The sequence below is a fragment of the Sardina pilchardus genome, chromosome 1 (genome assembly GCF_963854185.1).
Source record: "Sardina pilchardus chromosome 1, fSarPil1.1, whole genome shotgun sequence".
Classification (NCBI taxonomy): Eukaryota; Metazoa; Chordata; class Actinopteri; order Clupeiformes; family Clupeidae; genus Sardina; species Sardina pilchardus.
The window spans coordinates 3859116-3867049 of record NC_084994.1 but is presented as its reverse complement, the minus strand read 5'-3'; the positions used below and the strand labels follow the sequence as shown (position 1 = coordinate 3867049).

The 7934-nt window shown below is 39.5% G+C and overlaps 1 protein-coding gene across 5 annotated transcripts in view; it reads right to left on the bottom strand.

Moving 5' to 3' along the window:
* Window positions 1–1034: 1034 nt before the first annotated feature.
* Window positions 1035–7934, bottom strand: part of LOC134080813 (cell death-inducing p53-target protein 1-like) — a 24123-nt gene continuing 17223 nt past the window's right edge. For all 5 annotated transcript variants that reach the window (XM_062537441.1, XM_062537426.1, XM_062537459.1 and 2 more), the window contains 4 exons: window positions 2416–2493; window positions 2238–2288; window positions 1942–2124; window positions 1035–1331 (listed from right to left, as the gene is read on the bottom strand). The gene's annotated coding sequence lies outside the window, so the exon portion shown is untranslated. The remainder of the gene's footprint in view (window positions 1332–1941; window positions 2125–2237; window positions 2289–2415; window positions 2494–7934) is intronic.

Below are 7934 nucleotides of genomic sequence, written 5' to 3'. Positions count from 1 at the left end.
TGCTAATACAAAGGAAATGCCCATATTTGGATCGCATAGCATCATGTAGGAGAAACAGGGCTTTCCAACGGTGTCAAACAAGATATGATTTGGATCACGGTCGCGGTAGTACATGACACTTTAGAATGTGAACTTTTGGTGAAATTAGGAGAAATATATAGGCACGAGTGGACAAAATGTCATGAAATAAACACTTAAATGTGCAAATTGGGCTTTGTTGTTGTAGTAGGGTGGTAGAATACATGCTAAGGTAGCAAACTAGCACAAAATCTCGAAATTGACTGGTGCTATTAAAAAATTGAGCTATTTCCATGTTCTGCATTTTATATTGATATGGCATGATGTCAATATAGAACAAATACAGCTAACAATGGCATTAGATTGCAATAGCCTATGAGTAAATAAATCATAATATTAAATACATAATCAATACATCTGGCCTGTACCTGTTGAGGTGTCCACGACCATGGCAACCTTGACCGATACAACGTGGAAGCGGACATTGTGCCACCATTTCTGCCCATCAAAAGATTCGTTAATAACACCTCTTGAAACTAGAATGCAGGTAGCTGGTTTAATGCAAGGATTCAGGGAGCACAGTGACACACAGGGGCCAGATAAGGCACATCTGGCATTAATCGGAGGCACTCCACATGTTGTGGCATGTGGTATTATATTGTAAATTATTCAAGTTGAATTATTAAATAGTCATTCTCATTGAGCTCAATGCAATTCAAAGCATCCAATAGGCTAACTGAAATAAAAACACGCCAATCTCTTGGTATGGTGAAGGGTATGTGTTGATGTGGGGTTATTTGAATTCCAAAGGCCAAGGGGACTTCATCAGGGTGCATAGTGTCCCGGATACATGAAATAACTGGCATTTTAAAAAATAAAACAAATAAAAATCTGCAAGCCTCTATGGGAATTTTAACACATAGAAGTTCCAATACTTATGACACCTGTATTTTAAAGAAAACATTTATTTATTTACAATACATTATTCACAAACTGAGGACAAAATTAATGTCCTTAAAGGTCCTGAAGGTGAAAAGGCCATATATGAAATTGCCATTAATCATCCGTAGCCGATACACTTAAGGATAGCTTGTTGGGAGTTGATTTGGTTAAGAAGTGTCAGCCCAATAGACAGGCTGCAATTTTTGAGAAAAGTGATTTAAACGTTAAGTGACACACAGCAATGCCTCCCCCTGCTATTATGACATTCAGTGGGCTCATCCAACATGCAAATAGGTAGACAGTCTTGTCACAGTAGATCCCTGCAGTTGAGTTGTAATTGGGCTGGTATATTGAATAGATCCACATACTACCTGCAGACAGACAGAGAGACCATCTTAAATATACAGCAACACTCATCACCTGTTGATATAAACCAATGATAAATGTATTCTATGCATAGAACATAAAACAACTTCAGTTACAATAGAGTGCGTAAGTGTGATTCAAGTGTGTCACATTTCTGTAGCAACCGAATTTCTGTTCTAAACAAACCAAATTCACGTGAAATCTTATGCTACATGGTTGTTTTACAGAAAAAGGAGCGTTTTTGCTTTACGAGTTGACATCGGTTAACATCTAACAGCTAACTTTAGGCCTATGTAATCATGGATTAGCTCAGCATGTTGTTACATTAGACATTTTTGTTTTTCATGCAAGCGTGAACTTCTTTTAGTTCATCAGAGGAATACATAGACGCCTCAACATGGTAGTGATTTTCACAGCTTACAATTCTTTTTTTTTTTTTTGAAAGAATCAACACAGTGAAGGAAATGGCATTTGCAGTTTGTTTATTTAGAACTGGAAATCGCATGGCCAGGACAATGTGACATTTTCACTTATGCACTCTATCATAATGTATTTACATCACACTGGATTTGCATGTCAATTTATATTCTGTAGGGTTGACCTGCAATATCTTACCTGCAATGACCCAACACAAGAGGAAGAGGGAGAAGATGAAGTTCCATACGATGCAGGTGTATACTATGGGTCGGTTGTGGGGGAGGCAGGCTAGAAGCACCAGGGGCAAGGTGAAGACTCCCGTCACCAGCAGGTAGACAGGTATGTTCTCCTGTACCGGACAGCTATCCAGGTACAGCACACCTGAGGATGGCAACAGAGAGTAATGTAATGTGATGATTATGCAGGTGTACATATTCATGCAGTCTATTGGTTAGCAGCAACTGAGGTAAGTTAATTGACATAAAGCCACTCACCAATTACAATCTCCACTATGGATATGGGGAGCACTAGAATCTGAAAAGATACTGTTGGGGAACACAATTTATTTAATTTATCTAATGCAAGAAATGTTGTATCTACCCACAATTCTGCAAGTTGAATGAACGAAATGACTGTGAAAATTGCAGCAGCAGGTGAAACCTTGTGGCCTACCTAAAAGTATTTTTTCCAGTGGAGTCTTTTCACCCATTGTCTACAGTCAATGCCTACAGTATAGTACAAAAATACAGGCTGGAACACACAAGGAACACAGTAAAGATAGGTCAATCATCATGTCTTCATCTCTTTTGGCTGAGGAGAGGTCAATCAACATGTCTTTATCATCTCTTTTGGCTGAGGAGAGGTCAATCAACATGTCTTTAGCATCTCTTTTTGTCTGGAAACGCTTCCAACATGCTTTCCTGACACATACAATAATACATGTTCCTATTTCGCTATTACTGCAGAATGCCTCGATCCACACTGAAGATGTGCGTGTCATGCAAGCAGTGAGCAAGCTCTAACTGGGTGACGGTGCTAAACTAATGACGGACAGGTAACCCAGCTGTTGTGCACTCCACACAGCCGTGGCTTACTGGTTAGGGCTTCGGGGCTTTTAACCTGAAGGTTGCCGGTTCGATCCCCGACCAGTCCACGGCTGAAGTGCCCTTGGGCAAGCAAGGCACCTAACCCCTCACTGCTCCCTGAGCACCGTTGGTTGGGCAGGTAGCTCACTGCTCTGGGTTAGTGATTCACCTCACTGTGTGTTCACTGTGTGCTGTGTGTGTTCATTAACTCGGTTAAATTGGGTTAAATGCAGAGACTGAATTTCCCTCACGGGATCAAAAAAAATATATATACTTATACTAATCGAGCATTAGGCTAAATTCAGATCCCCACCATGGTGTGAGTGTGTGACATGTGATGTACATGTGGTGGCAATTAGCTATTGAAAGATCTTTTCACTTTTTCGTTGAAAACGCTTCTCATACATTTTTTAACTGTGACACGGTTACTGTGTGTAAAGCAGCGTCTCAGACTTGATGTGTGCACACTCCACTCCAGCAGGTGGTGCTAATGCACTCCATTTGCAAACTACCAAAAAAAAACTCACTAAAGAACTAACGAACCCTTCTTGTATGTCTGTGTTTGCTTGTATGTATGACAGATTTGACTGTGACAGATTGATAAGATATAATGACTCCATAATAACAATAACAACTAGAAAAGCACTCTGAGAGCACAGACCTCCATCAAGCAAAAACATAACTGCTTCCTGGATCCAGACAGTAATACGGATCACTCCCAAAATGTAATCATTTCAGGCCTTCCCTGAAAATGTTGAGTTGTCTTGCGAACAAACAAACAAACAAACAAACAAACCCCAATGAAAACTTAACCTCCTTGGCGGAGGTAATAATAAGATATAGATCAGTTTCAATTCGTGAAATTATGTATTTTAATACTATACTGTACATATGCATGACTGGACTAGTGAAAGGTGAAAATAAAAACAGAATACAGTGGTTTGCAAATCACATAAAACACTCCTGCTTCTAGATGACTCTAAAATGCATACCTCACACTCTGAAACCATTGTGGTTTAGCATGCTGTCGCCTGAGCTTGAGAGAAGACTGGTAGGAACGCTCCCACGCTCAAACAAGCACACATAACAGGCCAGCTCTAGCTATTACACAGAGGAACTACACAATAGTAATGAGATTATGAGATAGAGTCTGTTCTCAGTACACAATAGTAATGTGAGATAGAGTCTGTTCTCAGTACACAATAGTAATGAGATTGTGAGATAGTCTGTTCTCAGTACGCAATAGTGATGAGATTATGAGATAGAGTCTGTTCTCAGTACACAATAGTAATGAGATTATGAGATAAAGTCTGTTCTCAGTACACAATAGTAATGAGATTATGAGATAAAGTCTGTTCTCAGTACACAATAGTAATGAGATTATGAGATAGAGTCTGTTCTCAGTACACAATAGTAATGAGATTATGAGATAAAGTCTGTTCTCAGTAATTATAAGATCATGGCCTGATCTGTGGACGGTGAGTAGAATGGAACTACACTGGCAATGAGATATCAGAGATGAAATATGGTGTTATAAAAAACTAAACTGGTCAGTGGAAGGATTGTATTAATAAACTTGAAGGTAACAGCTCATGCACTTCTGTACAGCAACTGTATACGCTTATAAATGTTAAAGTATGGTTATGCATAAAGTGTACAGCAACTGCATTAAGCTGATAAATGTTAAAGTATGTTATGCATAAAGTCTACAACAACTGTATACGTTAAAGTATGGTTATGCATAAAGTCTACAGCAACTGCATTAAGCTGATAAACGTTAAAGTATGTTACGCATAAAGTCTACAGCAACTGCATTAAGCTGATAAACGTTAAAGTATGTTACGCATAAAGTCTACAGCAACTGCATTAAGCTGATAAACGTTAAAGTATGGCTATGCATAAAGTGGAAGAGCTGCTGCCTCAGGAGAACTGAAAGTGTTGTGAAGTGTTGATGAAACTGGACTATTCAATCAAATACTTCTTCTTCAGGGAGACTGAAAGTGTTGTGGCTAAGTGTGTTCCTCTAAGCTGATGAAACTGGACTATGCAATAAAGCCCTCGTGCTTCTGATCCCAGATACTTTTCACCTTTGAATCACTATCATTCTGTAGGTCTGACTATTGTTACGTACAGTATGCGTATTATTTATTATCCAAAAGGTAATAGAATAATAAACGTAGGTTGTCTATTGGCTCATCCATAGAACATTTATGCATAACCTTGAGACACTTGGATAACTACACCTCTTACCACAGATAAACACTTCAAGCCAACAGTCGCATGTATAAGCAGTCGCCTTTGAGATAGTGCAGTCAATAAGAAGTAACTTACCAAACAAACAAAAGAAAATCAAGGCAAAGGTTGGGTTGCAAAAAAGGGCCAAGACTCTCACGATGGTCTCTTATCCCCAAGTTTTGAATAGGCCTTTTGCCTGTTCTACACAGTTCAGTTGCTATTTGCGTATTGCTGAATTTCTAGAAGAGGAACTCTTAAAGAGGAACTATGCAGGATTGGCAATTTCATCTCTGGTTTCGGTTTCGTTTTTCGTTTTCGCTCGTTTTATGCTTGCATTTTCTCTGCAGAGCTTCCCCGACAGCTTTAGCGTGTATATTTATACATGTATAGGCTATATTTAAATATATAAATTGCAAGCGTGGTTCTTCGTCTCAGACTTCCAGATGTAAACAAGGAGTGATCGTCTCCTGCATAAAGTTGCATAGGGTCTCTTTAAGACACACATTGAAGTCTGACCCTCATATGATCCCTTACAGGATGTTGTTCATGGTGCGTTCAACAACACATCTGATTGTGGTTAGAGCATTGAGCGTTTGGTACGTTGTGGTTTTAAGATTCTTACATGTTCTAAGTATCTGCTGCTTCTGTCTCCTACCGCAATGTCTCCCGCAAGCAACTTGGTATGCGTGAGTTCCCTCTTGTCACAAAATACTTCCCATACATTATCCATGCGCATGATTGTAGTTTGCAACACAAAATACTTCCCATACATTATCCATGCGCATGATTGTAGTTTCCAATACTTCCCATACATTATCCATGCGCATGATTGTAGTTTCCAATACTTCCCATACATTATCCATGCACATGATTGTAGTTTCCAATACTTCCCATACATTATCCATGCACATGATTGTAGTTTCCAATACTTCCCATACATTATCCATGTGCATGATTGTAGTTTCCAATACTTCCCATACATTATCCATGCACATGATTGTAGTTTGCAACACTTACAACACACACCTGTAAGTATAAATATTTAAAACTAGATGACGTAGGTGATTATTCTCATTTTTCACATAGGATTACAAATGATTGAAACATTCTCACCTCTCCCCTCCCTCTCTCTTAGAGGAGTTTTTGCTGATTGTACTGTAGTTTGCAACACTTACAAATGATTGAAACATTCTCACCTCCCCTCCCTCTCTCTAAAAGGAGTTTTTGCTCCTGTTCACCTCTCCACTCCCTCTCTCAGAGGAGTTTTGCTCCTGTGCTCCTGTTCAGCTCTCCGCTCCGTCTCTCTAAGAGGAGTTTTTGCTGATTGTACTGTAGTTGGCAACACTTACAAATGATTGAAACATTCTCACCTCTCCCCTCCCTCTCTCTAAGGGGAGTTTTTGCTAAGAGGCCTCTGGCTGCACATGGCTCTGTTTCCTTCCTGTGCAGTTTGTCACACAGCCATGTTTCACTCACACTTGAACAGAAGCGTATTTTACTAGGCTGGGTGAACCCCGCCTGAACTTCTGGTGAATTTGGCTTTCGCCCGGCAGCACAGGCTGGAGGCCTGCCCATCTCCTCTGTTCCCTGCCAATCAGAAAAGCTCATCCAAAATATGCACTTTATCGTTGGTCTGATTGGTTGAAGGACTATCCTAGTTTACAGAGTCATTTGAACTATGCCCATATATCACGCCTCTTGTACAGTAGAAACAAAGCGCAGCCTCCCCATACTAATGTTCAATCTTATAAGAATCAAAGTTCAAGGTTCAAGGTTAGATTTATTGCCATATAGATTGAGCTTAGTCTGGTGATCACCAGGCTACTATTTTTCTATATCTCATAGCAAATTGTATCACTGCCATACTCAAAGCATGTTTATATATTCATGGCCAGTGTTGGGAGTAATGCGTTACAAAGTACTGATGGACTGAAGGAGTCAAGGACTGAAACTGAAACCAAGCTACTGCTGCAAGAGGACTGATGTGTTGTGGTGAAGGGGCCTCTAGGCTGATGAGACGCACGTAAACTTCTATCTTGAGTGCATCTGATCACGTACACTTCCCCTCTAAACCACCATCATTCAGTACGTCTGTCTATGCTCTTTCACACTCTGTCATTAACTTATGATGAAAATGTATGGGAATAAATATATGTATGTTCTGTATAAGTAAGTAGCTTTGTCAATGATGAATGACCTGCGAGACATCAACTTTGATAAAAAAAAACAAAAAAACATGGGTAACGCTTTAGAATAACAAGTGCTTACTGTATAAGGTATTAACAGTGCATAATAACAATTCATTAGCTAACTGTTGTTATCCTTTAATAACATTAACTAACTGTTTATAAGCAGCTTGTTTATGGTTAAAAAAAAAATCTTACCTATTTGTAGCCTGCAGCCCCCCAATCTAAAGCGAGCTGTTTAACAAGCCTAACGTTTTATCTTTAGATAACTACCTCGGTGAAGCTGGGAGCAATGCACCTTCAAAATTGTTGCAGATTGGGGGGGCTGCTAGCCTGGCTAAATCCTAGGATTTCACCTGCAGCTGGCCCATTCAAATGGCACATTCACCTTAATTTGCATTTGAAAGAGCCACTCACTAAATTACCCATTTAGTCTGACTTTTTTCCAATTTGTAGTAAAACTACCTAACACTTTTGAATGTTCTTTTTACTTATATGGAGCCAACACTGTTGTTTTCCAGGTTCAAACTTCAAAAGTCTTAGCTCGATATATTTATAGTGTGTTTTTACCTTTGACCTCTGACCTTTGAAAATATTTTTTGAAATAGTTGTGTTTATATAGCCTGGCTAACGCCTCCCACTTCTCAAATGAGACGTGGTCTGGCAACCAGACGTTCATTTTCTC